Genomic DNA, 15,052 nt, shown 5'->3' with positions numbered 1-15,052 from the left:
TCTGTCTGTTATCTGAGATGTCCTCGCGCTGAAATCGTCCCTCTGGACGGACACACAGACACACAGACAGACAGACAGACAGGAGAGGTGACGCACAGCACGTCAGTCCTCACGGGGCTCTGATGGGGAAGTGGAGGCGTCTCCATCATCGAGGATCTCGGACATGACATGTCTAATCTCTCTCCAGTCGCTGAGTAGACTCGGGTGAGATGGGCGAGAACTACTGCATCCGGCTGAACGTGTTCGGAGATGAATGTCTGCGGTGCTGGAGGAGCATCGGGGCCGGCAGGTTCGGGATGTGTACCGGGCGAAGCACTCGACTCTGGGGATGGACGTGGCCATCAAGTTTTTACATTATAAAGACGGGTAATCTGACTGCACGTGCACCTTACAATATTTACCACGATAGCCTTTACATGGCCTAATCCAACCTTACTGATGTAAAATTATGATACATTAATTTAGCCTTCAGTCAGTATCAGACGCGATCTTTCTTTCAGTTTGTGTGTTAGTGTTGTTGAATGAGGGGATGATGTCACACTGGGAAGTTGACACTGAAGCGCGCTGACAGCCGCACGTCAGGAGAACGAGACAGATTTCACACATTTCGACATGACTTTTTTTTAAAGTAGAATTTTATGTATTTATTTATTTAGTAAACAGTACTCTAATAGTCTGTATTTACATCTTTTACAGTATAAAACAGATTTTGGAGATGTTACCATTTCAGTCATTTTGCTTCAAAATTTAACGTTTTGTGTGTGCGTGTGTGATTATTTTTTGAAAATGACTCACAGTTTCTAAGTGAAAGCTGTTTCAAAGTAAACCCCACACCAGTTGTTCTAGTCATTGTCACTGGATAGCATGTGTCCACTGTGACAACTTACCCCAGCCAGTCCTGTTGGTCTCCCTCATCCCTACCAAACACAGTTTTGATGTAGTAAAACTTACCATGGTAAACTTTTAAGTGGGTGTACATATATTCACTATATTTACATTTGATTCTAGTTAAAGTGTTTAAGAGATTAATTATTAGTCTGATTCCCCTAAAGACTGTAAATGTTGAGGAGCTCTGGAAAACACTGATCTGAGCGTCAGGCTGTGAAGTGTTGCAGATGTTGACCTGTTTGTGTTTGTGCTCGTGCAGCAGATCGTCCATTCAGAGAGAAGCTCAGCTGATGTTCCAGGGCGGGAATCCTAACGTGATCAGGATCTTGGGTCTGTACGAGGGCCGTGTGGACGGCGAGCGGCTGCAGTCGGGGCTGGTGATGGAGTTCATGCCCAAGGGTTCGGTGGCTGACCTGCTGCAGACGCTGGCTGGGCCGCCGCCGTGGCCTTTGACCTTCCGCATGGCCCACGAGATCAGCCTGGGCATGAACTTCCTCCATCATCTGTCTCCTCCGCTCCTGCATCTGGACCTGAAGCCCAGCAACGTGCTGCTGGACGACAGCCTCCGAGCCAAGGCCAGACGCTCACATCTGCTTCATTACACCCAGATCCTGAACACATCTGGATTTTAATAATCAGTAGAATTTTAATAATCAAAAAGGATTTCAATTCAGTTGAATTCATAACACTTTATCAATTGAAATAACTGATTGCCGTTTTTAAAAGAATAATAATAGTGCCCTATGAAGTGTTTTCTCAAATTCAGTTTTATTTTTATCACATAATATTTACCCTTTTCATTTTTCTGACTTCTGTTTTAAATATTTAAAATAAGATTTAGTAATAATAAAAAAAGGATGTCTAATTAGTTGAAGTCATAAAACGTATGTATTTAATAATTTATAACATTTTTAACAATAGTAGTACCCTATGAAAAATTTTTCTCAAATTTTCCTCAAATTCAGTTTTATTTTCCCCCAAATGCTGTTTACCTTTCTAGCTTTTTTCAGGATTGTGTTTTAACGTAATGTTTTACTTCTATTTTAATAACCGCAAAAGTATTTCTGATCAGATTAATTCATTTTTTATCTAATAAGTTGAATTCATAAACCTTTAACAACTTCATCCTTTATATAGCTCGTAAAAATCTGAATATGAAAGTTTAATTTTTCAAAGTTTTTTTTCTTCAAATTATCTGGATTCTGTGTTTTATGATTTAAATAAAAAATATTATTTCAGTAATCAAATTAACTCACACAAATTTAATCATTTAAGTGTAAATGTAATGTCTCTCTTAGCATTGAAAACGCATCAGACTTTTAATTTTTTTTATTTAACCCTGTGTTTGTTTCTGTCCGTCCTGCAGCTCACAGATTTCGGTCTGTCCCGAGTGGCTCAAAGCGTTTCTCGATGCTCCGGACAGAAAGACGAGGACGAGGGAGGAATGCTGAGCTACATGCCTCCTGAAGCGCTGCAGTCCGTCAACTACAAAGCCAACAAAGCCTCCGACGTCTACAGGTACAGCTGTTAAACGCCCACCATTATAAAAAACAAAACAAAAAAAAAGGTCAATGGTTAGGGAAATTAAAACTAAAGAATATATTGTTATATATATATATATATATATATATATATATATATATATATATATATATATATATATATATATATATATATATATATAAAATGTTATTTTCTTATGATTTGTTTATTTTATTTTTTATTTAATGTACTACTTCACAATGGAAAGGTTGTGGGTTCTAGTCTCGGGCCGGACGGAATTGTGGGTGGGGGGAGTGCATGAACAGTTCTGTCTCCACCTTCAATACCACGACTTACGTGCCCTTGAGCAAGGCATCGAACCCCCAACTGCTCCCCGGGCGCCGCAGCATAAATGCTGCCCACTGCTCCGGGTGTGTGTTCACGGTGTGTGTGTGTGTGATCACTGTTCTGTGTTGTGTGCACTTTGGATGGGTTAAATGCAGAGCACAAATTCTGAGTATGGGTCACCATAGATGGCCGTATGTCACTTTCACTTTCACTTCACTCAAAACTGAAGTGAATGTAAAAAGTGTTGCAATTTAGTTCAAATGGTTATCACTTAAAAATATATTTGAAAATGTGTTTTTGAATGATGTGTCTTAATCCATATGCAAAGTTTTTTCTGTACTAAAAAAGACAATTTTTAGACAATTTAATGTACTGCTTTAAAACTGATCTGAATGCAAAAGGTGTAACAATTCAGATTAAATGCTTAAATATCATAAAAAAGTATAAATGAATAAACAAATGATCGTTTTAATCCTTATGCAAAGATTTTCTTGTGTACTAAAAATGCAGAATTTTTCAAATGTTTTCTGAATGCGAGAGGAGGGTTCAGCTCCTCGTTCATGACTGAGATGAAGATGAAGTGTGTGTTTTGTGAACGGTCTGCTCTGCAGTTATGGTGTGCTGTTGTGGTCCATGGTCACCGGGAGAGAGCCCTACAGCGGTAAGTATCCTTCAGCTGCTCTCTGGTCCCTGTCCACACCAGTGTCTCACTCGTGTCCGTCCCGCAGGCGCTCTGTCCAGTCTGGTGTGCTTCCGGATTCCTCAGGGGGACAGACCTGACCTGACCTCCATAGACCGCTGCGAGACCGAAGGTCTGGATGAGATGGTGCAGCTCATGACTGAATGCTGGCATCAGGACCCCGACAGGAGACCGTCGTTCCTCTGTGAGACTCGAACCCAGTCCCTTTCTCATGAGAATCAGCCTCTGCATCTTCTCACCTCACTGTCTCTGTGTTCAGGTTGTGTTAATGAGACCGAGAAGATCTTTCAGATGCACAGACATGGACTCAACGATGCCGTCTATGATGTTCTGAAGCAGCTGGTACAGTTCATTTTATCGTTTTATTCACCATTTTGTCAAACGATGGAACTAAAATTGATTGTGAATGGCGTAAACACTTAAATATATCCAAAGGCCAGTTTGCAAGAGAAAGAAAATTCACTGAACCTTTACTTTTATCCTCCATTAACCTTATGTTTTCTCATACGCAGGATGATGATGATGATGATTATGATGTCTGTTCCAGTTTGAAATCAATCCAGATCAGCCACAATCCACTCAATGGTATTAAATTTTGACTCTATATATATGCAACTTCAACTAAAATTTAAACGCAAAACAATATATCTAATAACTACGATGGCGTTTTAGTGCCACGTTGAAATTTGTTTTTTTTCTAAAATTACGAGATTAAAGCCCTCAAAACATTTCGACTTTATTCTCGTAATATTTTGACTTAATTCTCAAAATATTACGAGAATAAAGTCGAAATGTTTCGAGAATGAAGTTTCAATATTTTGTGAGTAAAGTCAAAATATTTTGTGAATAAAGTCAAAATATAACGAGAAATATTTCATTTCATATTTCAATATTTCATGAATAAAGTCGTAATATTTTGTGAATAACACTGAAGTATTACGAGAATAAAGTCGTAATATTTCTTGAATAAAGTCAAAATATTATGAGATTAAAGTTGAAATATTACGAGAATACATTTTCACATATAGAATGTACATTTCACACATAAAGGAAACTTGAATTGTTTCACATAAATAGAGCGATCTGATCATGAAAGAGCTTGAAAAACATTATTGTAAGACATAATTTGTGTTTCGCTATAACACTGATTTTGAAAAGCTGAGACCATTTCTATAAAGGAAGCTTGTTAAATGTACAGAAACCCCTTTTTGGATTGGTCTTATTATGATGCTTTGAATGTGAAGTCAATATGAAATCTAAATCAACCCTGTTTATGTTCTTCTGCTTCAGTGCTCCAGGTTTTATTGTGTATTATTGATTCATCAGTTGATTCAGTCTGTCAATCAATCCCCTCTGATTTTACAGTCGATTCCTGATGGAGAAATCCAGTCCTGCTCTCTTGTGGTTTGTTATTTAATGAACATACTGGACGTGTGTCACATTAAATATGTCGAACGGGTCATAAAGCTGTTTTATGTTGATCTTTGTGTTTCAGAAGCTGGTTCTCAGGGTTTGTCCTGCATCACCGGAACGCCTCCTAAACAGGTATATAAACAAATTATGCTTAAACTTGTAATTAAAACTCAAATCTTAACACTCTTAACTAGCGATGCACTAGTGACCCGATACTGATACAGCCCGATACTGAGCTCCTGTACTCGTACTCGATAAAATACCCCGATACCAAACGCAGATACCACACAGCATGTGATAAATGCCATATTCAGACAAAGAATCACAGACAACAGAACAACAGACAGCAGAATGGAGTTATTAGAAATAAAGTTTGTCAACATATGATATCTATGCAATGAATATAATGTTAAACATTTAGTATTAATGCCTGTGTAGCTGACGTGTGCGAGCTGATAAAGCACACTGAATGGATTCAGAGCGCAGCGGCGGAGATGCGCGAGCGAAAAACTCAGTCTATTGTTCGTTATTTGGCTCGGCTTGGTGTTCATCTTCAGTTCTCTCTTCACAGCAGTTTAGTAAGTGTACTGTTTGAGTAATGAATTACTCCAGGATATTGGTTTGTTTGAACTCAGAGGGAGTGTCAGCCACGTTAAAAAAGTTAACAGTTAAAGGGCTAGTCCACAGAAAAATTTTTATTATGTCATTAATAACTCACCATTATGTCGGTCTAAACCTGTGAGACCTCCGTTCATCTTCGGAACACAGTTTAAGATATTTTAGATTTAGTCCGAGAGCTCTCAGTCGCTCCATTGAAGCTGTGTGTACGGTTTGCTGTCCATGTCCTGAAAGGTAAGAAAAACATTATCAAAGTAGTCCATAGCCCTATTCGGACGGGACTAGTTTTACAGGGGGTCGTTAGAGAAATCTGCGTTTCACAGACGTACTTGGTGATTTTAATCCCGTCCGAATCTGCCACGTCTGTGTTTTTCTCACACAACCTCTGTGATAATTCCAGAGCAAATTACCTACCGTTTTTCAGCAAACTCAGTGATCCTCTGAGAAAACTAATCCTGTCCGAATGCAAATGTCTGTGATTGCCGGTGATATTTTATTTCACACCGCTTTCCATGTGTGTTTTGGCCAACGTGAATTACCGTAGATGCTCTTACCGCGCGGATGTTTGATATATTTGCTTAGCGGCAAATAAATAATAATAAAAAAAATAATTCAAATAATAAAATCAAGAGCAAGATTGCGTAAACTGTTAATACCGGCCATTGTAATATCAGCATCAGGTAAGATTACTCACGTTCATTTATGTATACTCAGTTACATAATGTTTTAATTACATTTAATAAAAAAAAAGGAAAACAAGTTAAACTAAAGGAACCACACATTAACATGGTTTTGTTATACTAGCCATTTAGTATTTATTGTGTAATGATACTAAGGCAATCATTCTGAATGAATGCAATGCACGCATACAGAGCGCGTGATCTCTATGACGCCCAGATGCACAAATCAGACCCTCCCACCAGTCCCGTCCGAATTGGTACATGAAAATCACAGACGTCAGGTGGTAAGAATCGAAACTCAAACGTAGTTTACAAAAATAGTCCCGTCCGAATAGTGCTCATGTGACATCAGAGGGTCCGTTAGAATTTGTTGAAGCATCAAAAATACATTTTGGTCCAAAAATAGCAAAAACTACGACTTTATTCAGCATTGTCTTCTCTTCCGTGTCTGTGTGAGAGAGAGTTCAAATCAAAGCAGTCTGTGATATCCGGTTCAGGAACGAATCATTCGATGTAACTGGATCTTCTTGAACCAGTTCACCAAATCGAACGGTATCGTTTGAAATGGTTCACATCTCCGATACGCATTAATCCACGAATGACTTATGTTAACTTTTTTAATGTGGCTGACACTCCCTCTGAGTTAAAACAAACCAATATCCTGGAGTAATTCATTTACTCAAACAGACTGACTGAACTGCTGTGAAGAGAGAACTGAAGATGAACACCAAGCCAAGCCAGATAACGAACGAATGATTGATTGCTAAATGACTAAATAAAATATAAATTTAAAAAATGAATGTATTAAAATGAATAAAGCAATCTGAACTGAGAATGTGTATTAACTAATATTTTGTCTTGTAGGAAACGGCTGTGAGTTACGCGAAACCCATAAAGAAAGGTAATCTGAGCCCCAGAAATGCTTTATGATGATTCATATGATTTGTTTGGTGCTGAATGTATTTGTTTGTGGCGGTTTCTCACAGAATCATTTCCTGGTCCTGCTCCACCAGCGACGTCTGTCAGAACAACACAGGTCTGAAACAAACAATCAAACACCTCCGGCTCATATATTCTTCTGTGCTAACGTCTGCTGTGTGTTTGTGTGTCCTCTTACAGGGGCAAACTTCCACACCAGGTCAGTTTCATCCGCTTTCATCTTACTCTGAAGGGAAGTGTACCTGACACATTTCATGATAAACGTTAGCAGATAAACGTTAGCATGTGTAAGCAGGGCTGTTGATGGTTATTTATAACACAAAGTATATATTTTTTATTATGAATAAATGTACATTACTGTTCAAAATTATAGGATCAGAATGATTTTTAATGTTTTCTTATTTATTTCTGTGATGTGCAGCTGAATTATTAGCATCATTACTTCAGTCTTCAGTGTCACATGATCTTCAGAAATCATTTTAATGTACTGATTAATTATTATTATTATATTATTATGATTATTATTATTTAATATAACTTTCAGATAGGTCCTTTAAAGTATCTTGGAGAGGTGAGGTGTCCAAGTCACAACATCTAACTACTGGGTGCCTCAGGGCTCAGTTCTAGGACCACTTCTCTTCTCTGTCTACATGGCATCATTAGGTTCTGTCATTCAGAAACATGGCATTTCATACCACTGCTATGCTGATGACACTCAACTCTACCTCTCATTCCATCCTGATGATCCGACGGTAGCTATTCACATCTCAGCTTGTCTAACAGACATTTCTTCCTGGATGATGGACCATCACGTTCAACTCAACCGTGCCAAGACAGAACTGCTTCTGGTTCCAGAAAACCCATCGTTTCATCACAATTTCATCATCAAGTTAGGCACATCAACCATAACTCCTTCAAAAACAGCCAGAAACTCGTTCAAGCTCTTGTTCTGTCCAGGCTGGACTATTGCAATGCTCTCTTGGCAGGTCTTCCAGCCAATTCTATCAAACCTTTACAATTAATTCAGAACGCGGCAGCTAGATTAATTTTTAATGAGCCAAAAAGAATACACGTCACACCTCTGTTTATCAATTTGCACTGGCTTCCAATAGCTGCTCGCATAAAATTCAAGGCATTGATCAGTGTTGTAGTCGAGACCAGCTCATTCGAGTGCGAGTCCAGATCGAGTCCAGACAGGGTTGAGTCCGAGTCAAGACCGAGTTCAGAATGGGTCGAGTCCGAGTCAAGACCGAGTTCAGAATGGGTCGAGTCCGAGTCAAGACCGAGTTCAGAAAGGGTCGAGTCTGAGTCAAGACTGAGACCAGAGAGATTGGGTCTGAGACAAGACCTAAAGAAATCTTCAAGAATATGTAAAATGTTTGGGGGAAACAATAAAGGGTAAAAGGGCCACATAGTATGTGGTGTAAAGGTAATTTTATTAGAATTATGAATTGTTACTTGTCAGTATTAAGTGCTCGTTTTCACATAACACGGCCCGCTCTACACACTTTAGGCTTCAAAAACACACTTCAGGAGTCTATGGGTGACGTCACGGACACTACGTCCATGTTTTTATACAGTCTATGGTCTCACATCACAAGAAAATCACCAGTCATTGGATGTGTCAGTCATACATCAATTTAAAGAAACATTAACCCTCTGGAGTCTAAGGCTATTTTTGGGGCCTGGAGAAGTTTTGTCATGCCCTGACATTTGTGCTTTTTTCAGTTTCTTATAAATATCTAATTGGCTAAATTCTAATCTCACTGTAATCAGCACAAACTGGGCTATAATAATATGTGAAATGCATGTATGTACATGATTGTATTTTTGAGAAAAAAAATATTATGCGTGCTTAGTGAAAAACTAAAAATGTTAAATCACTTGAATAAGGCAAAAAAAAAAACACATACATAACATTGGTTCCTGGGACTGTTGAGAACTGGAGCTTGTAGCCTAGAATTATTCTTTCTAAATTATGTGAAAATCATCTTGTTTACTCACTCACAGAAAACAATATATTTATTTAAATTTTCTAAGACACTTTTTGTTGGTAAAAGTCATATGCGAGTAGGCATCAACTACCATGAATATCATTGTGATTTACACCTGAAAAGACAAAGGCCCGCATAATAAGCTGCATAATGAGCTGCATAATGAGCTGCATAATGAGCCGTTCAGTCAGCTTGTGTCACTGAAAGGGAGGAGTTACAAGAAAGAATGTGAGGACAAAATAAATCTATATAATTTTATGTTTGTAGTTTATTTAGAATATATTTAATTATCTCACAACATAATTTAATATCCACTTGGGGGAGCAGTTAAACAGTTTATTAGGGAAAATCAAAGCTGACTTTCAAACTATTTTTTGCATCATTACTCCAGTCACACAATCCTTAAGAAATTATTTTAAAAATCATATATTTTCTACAAAAAACATTCATTATTATTATTATCATTATTATCATTATTATTGTTATTAATGTTGAAAAGAGCTGAGAATAATTTTTCTGGTTTTTTAGGGGGGATAAATTGAAAGAACAGCATTGTGTTACATTTGTTACAGTTACATTTATTTGTTACATTTATATTATTTACATCAAGCTTTTGAATGGTATAGTATTGTGTATTGTTATTGAAACTTCATAATATTTCACTTGATTATACATTTAGTCAGGAATTTTGTTTGGAAAAAGTATTTGGAAAAAGTCTAACTAGTAAAATGTTTACACGTTATTTGAAAACTAGTACAAGTATAATAAATAAATAAATAAAAAGAGACTTACTCATGTTTATGATCTCTGCTGAATAAAGTGCTACATTCTTTTTTTTTCGGAGGAAATCCAAATCTCAAATCCTCAACCACATCACATCTTTTCGGGGTGAATTATGTCTTATTCCTCTCATCGCGAAGCAAACAGTAAAATAAAAGAACATTAAGAACAGTCTCTGCTTTTTCTTCTGTGTGGGCGTATGCAAGCCGCGCGCTTCAGTTTGAATCTGACTAGCGCGTTCAGCGCGGGGGCGTGGTCACATTAGATATAATGGGTTGTGAAGGGAGACGTGAAAAACAGACATCGCGTTGTTTTCATCTGGATTACTTTATCACAGAATACTTGTTTTCGGTGGCACTTTTTAGTTTAAAAGCAGACATGTCAAGCTTTCTATAGATATCTCTCTCATGTCTTTTCGTTGAGTATTCACTGAGTTACAGTTCATTTTAATGACGTGTTTGTAAATGAAGAAGTGCACAAAGTTTTGTTGTTATTATGTCTGTATCCAAAAAAAAAGACCCTTTACAGATACGATTGATGTATTGCTCTTATCTGTACGATTAAAACTGAGTGTAAGTGTAAATTTTAAGTGTAATTTAAGTTCTTTTCGGGGTTATCAGGAGAAAATGACTCATAACTCGTATCCTGGGTTAAACGACTCCAGAGGGTATTAACATACAGTAATAATCATGAAATATTTTGATTGGGACTCGAGTGGACTCGGGCATAAGTCCGATTCCTAATATGTTCGAGTCCGAGTCAATACCGAGTCAAAATGCACACGAGTCCATGACAAGACCGAGACCATTAAAATACGGTCTCGAGACCGAGTCCAAGACCGAGTCCGAGTCTCGAGTACTCAACACTGGCATTGATGTTTGCCTTCAAAACTACCACTGGCTCTGCAGCCATTTACCTAAATTTATTATTTGAGACTTATGTGCCCTCTAGAAGCTTGCGTTCTGCAAGTGAACGTCGCTTGATTGTGCCATCCCAAAGAAGCACAAAGTCACTTTTACGGACCCAATCCGTGCAGCTGAGTCCTTAGCCATCTTCAAGAATCGGTTTATAACACATCTCTTCCATCTTTATTTGACCCTCTAACTTTAACACTCACTATTCTAATTCTATTCTTAAAAAAAAAAAAATCTAACTACCTTTTTCTTTTTGTATCCTATTTTCTTTTTATTTATTATACAATTATAAAAAAGACCTCAAACACTAGCTTGCTCTATTCATTTTCTATTCTATCTGTTTTATTTTGATTTATTATATTATTTAAAATCCCATGCTACGTGTACTGCGTTTAAGCTAACTGAGACTTGTTATAACAGTTGTATATCATTGCTCTTTTTTGTTGTTTTTGATTACTTCTATTGTTCTCATTTGTAAGTCACTTTGGATAAAAGCGTCTGCTAAATGAATAAATGTAAATGTAATGATTTATTATCAGCGATGTTGAAACTGTTCTGCTGCTTCAGATTTTTATGGAACGTATGATACTTTTTTAGCATTCTTTGATGAATAAAAAGTAAAAAAGAAGAGCATTTATTTAAAATATAAATCTTTTCTAACAATATACACTATAGTTCAAAAGTATGGGGTCAGTAAATGTTTATTCTTTCTTTTTATGAAAGAAATTAAACTTTTATTCAGCAAGAATGTGTTAAATTAATAAGACGTGATGGCAAAGATTTATATTGTTAGAAAATATTTATATTTTGAATAAATGCTATTCTTTTAAACGTTTTATTCATCAAAGAATCCTGATAAAACTATTGCGGTTTCCAAAAAAAATATTTGGCCCCACAACTGTTGATAATTCTAATAATAAATCATGATATTAGAATGATTTGTGAAGGATCATGTGACACTTTATACTGTAATAATGATGATGGAAATTCAGCATTGCAATACAGAAATAAATTATATTTCAAAGCATATTAAAATAGAAACCATTATTTTATATTGTAATAACATTTTGCAAGATTACTGTTTTTTTTCTGTATTTTTTATCAATTAATTCAGCATTGACCAGCAAAAAGACTTCTTTAAAAAAACATTACAAGACTTACTGATCCATAATTTTGACCGGTAGTGTACATACTTTGATGAATTATTAATCTTAATTCAATTAAAAAATGTAATTGTGAAGAACCCAATAAATAACCATCTTTGTTCATACACATGTAAAACAAATAATTACTTAAGCTTGTTTCTGCTACAGAATAAAAAACAAAAAAGCTAATTTCAATATTTGTAATCTTACGATTTGGATTTCTTTTAATTTTAATATAATGTTAGAATTGCAGGATATAAACTCCTAATTGCAAGAAGAAAATGTTGAATATTTTAGATTAAAAAAGAAATATATATGTACATATATACATATTCAAATATATATATATATATATATATATATATATATATATATATATATATATATATATATATATATATATATATATATATATATATACATATAAAACTTATTTTTCCTTTTTTTGAATGGTGGAATGAATTGGAACAGAAAGCATCTCACTCATCTGTCTTTCTGCTCTCCTCTCAGGCGGTGTCCAGATCACCATGTCAAATGTCTGTGGAGTTCAGATCGGCAACAACAACATCATGAATATTGTTCAGAAACCGGGCCAGAGACACTGAACGGCTCCTTCCAGAGTTGGCTCGTCTTATTCCCGTTCAGAGAACTCCCCGAAAAAACCCCAGTGACCTCTTCACACTCTCTTATGCAGGAATCAGCTCTTGTTCAGTGTTACAAGTTGCAAACTATACCTGTGTGCCAAAGGGAAACAGACTTTCAGTGGAGTTGGACACTCAAAAAATATCCATGCCAATTTGATGTGTTTGAATTGCTTATAAAATGTCCATCCATTTGGATTACACAGTTTTAACATTAACTTATACATTTAATGTAATGCATGTTTTTTTCAGTCATACATTAACAAAGCAGGTCAAATTAATAATAATGTTTTTGTTACTTGAAATAAACATTATATATATATATTATAGCTTAAACATTGAGTAAAAAATAATTCTAGTTCTAGTTCTCAATTCCATTTAGTATAACCTGATGTAGTTAACACTAAAACTGAGACATATAAATTAGTGACCAATTCTCAAGACCGCAGACTGAGGATAACTTCACAACGACTAATGCACACTCTCTCTCCTCCTCTCGACTCTCAGAGACTGACGTTTCCAAACTTTCCAAACTAACTATCCTTTCCAATCATCCTACTACTTGTCCACTTGATCCGATCCCCACTCACCTCCTTCAAGCGATCTCTTCTTCAGTAATACCTTCACTTACTCACATGATCAACTCCATTCTTCACTCTGGAACATTTCCCACAGCATTTAAGCAGGCTCGTTTAAGCCCACTGCTCAAGAAACCATCTCTAAATCAAGCACTTCTAGAAAACTACAACTATCTCTTCTTCCATTCATTGCAAAGACACTTGAGCGAGGTGTGTTCAACCAGCTCTCTATGTTTCTTGTTCAGAATAACCTCCTGGACAGCAACCAATCTGGTTTGAAATGTGGCCATGCTCTCAGTTACTGAACCCCTACGACTGGCAAGAACAGCTTCAAAATCCTCAGTACTCATCTTACTGGACCTGCCCTTACGAAAAATAACCATGGTTTTATTATAGTAAAACTGTAGTAACCCATGGTTTTTTGGCGTATTGACTGCCATTTGTAAAACCACAGATTTACTACAAATACCATGGTAAAACTATGGTTAATATAGCAAAACCATGGTTAATTTGTGGTTACCATGGTTTAACTACAGTAACCATGTTTTTTTGGTTTTATTTGTAGTAAAACCATGGTTAATTTTCGTAAGGGTGTCTGCTGCTTTTGACAACGCTAATCACCAGATTCTCCTGTCCACCCTCAGAAAGATGGGCATCTCTGGAACCACACTCCTGTGGTTTAAGTGCTACCTCTCCGATAGATCCTTCAGTGTGTCTTGGAGGGGTGAAGTTTCTAAGTCACAACTACTTGGTACTGGGGTTCCTCAAGGCTCAGTACTTGGACCACTTCTCTTCTCCATCTACATGGCATAATTAGGATATGTCATTCAGAAGCATGGCTTTGCCTATAACTGCTACGCTGAAGACACTTAACTCTACTTCTCATTCCAACCAGATGACCCGACGGTAGTTGTTCACATAGAGTGACATTTCTAGCTGGATGAATGACCATCACCTTCAGCTCAAGCTTACTAAGACAGAACTGCGGGCGGTTCCAGCTAACCCATCGTTTCATCACAACTTCTCTATACAGCTGGGTTCATCAACCATAACTCCTTCCAGGACAGACATAAACCTAGGAGTTGTGATGGATCATCAGTTAAGCAGTTAAGCCAATTAGAATCTCCCTTGACTTCAGTGAGCCAGACGAACAGGGTAACCACATCAAACATTAAACAACGATCTCACAAACACAAGATGTGAGACAAGCCATTATATAGTGGATGAGTAATGAGTGGCAGCTGTTGCTGATACAATTAACGGAGACGCCCACAACTTATCAGTGCAGACGCGGGACACACAGAATTCACCACAAAGTGTAAACATCTCGAGATCATGGTTTACAAAAATCGGTCATATGAAACCTGATGGTAAAACAAGTAGTGTATTTGATGATAATGATGTTTGTAACTATTGTCATGAACAGGGTCATTGGAAGGTGGATTGTGCTGTATTAAAGGCTAAAACAAAGGGAATTGCTGCAAATATAAAAACTGACTTGGTTTATGAGGTATGTTCACCACTCATTTGTGAAGTGGATGTTTTGGCAGCTTATTCTCCTTTCATTCGAGATGGGTGTGTATCACTGGTAGGCAGTGATGTGAAAATCCCATTAAAGATCTTGAGGGATACGGGGGCTTATAACTACTACACTGTGAGCTCTGCGTTGCCTTTTTCAGGGGACACAGATACTGGTGACTCTGTTCTCAGTCGTGGAATGGGATTAAGTGTGTTTCTAGCAACTTTGCACAGGATGGTTCTAGACTGTGATCTGGTTCAGGGTGAGGTTGATGTGGGTGTATTATTGGCATTGCCTATTGAAGGTTTACACCTGATTTTGGGGAACGGCTTGGCTGGTAGTAGAGTTTGGGCTGATTCTCCGCCTTCACCAGTAGTCACATTATGTCCATCTGAGTTTGTGTCGAATAAGAG

General features: G+C 37.0%; 1 pseudogene; it reads left to right on the top strand.

The window, feature by feature from the left end:
* The first annotated feature begins 99 nt into the window (after positions 1-99).
* Positions 100-12,808, top strand: LOC113075632 (receptor-interacting serine/threonine-protein kinase 3-like; annotated as a pseudogene).
* Positions 12,809-15,052: the final 2,244 nt, after the last annotated feature.

The sequence above is a fragment of the Carassius auratus genome, unplaced genomic scaffold (assembly GCF_003368295.1).
Source record: "Carassius auratus strain Wakin unplaced genomic scaffold, ASM336829v1 scaf_tig00017342, whole genome shotgun sequence".
Lineage (NCBI taxonomy): Eukaryota > Metazoa > Chordata > Actinopteri > Cypriniformes > Cyprinidae > Carassius > Carassius auratus.
This window is presented reverse-complemented; position numbering and strand designations above follow the sequence as displayed.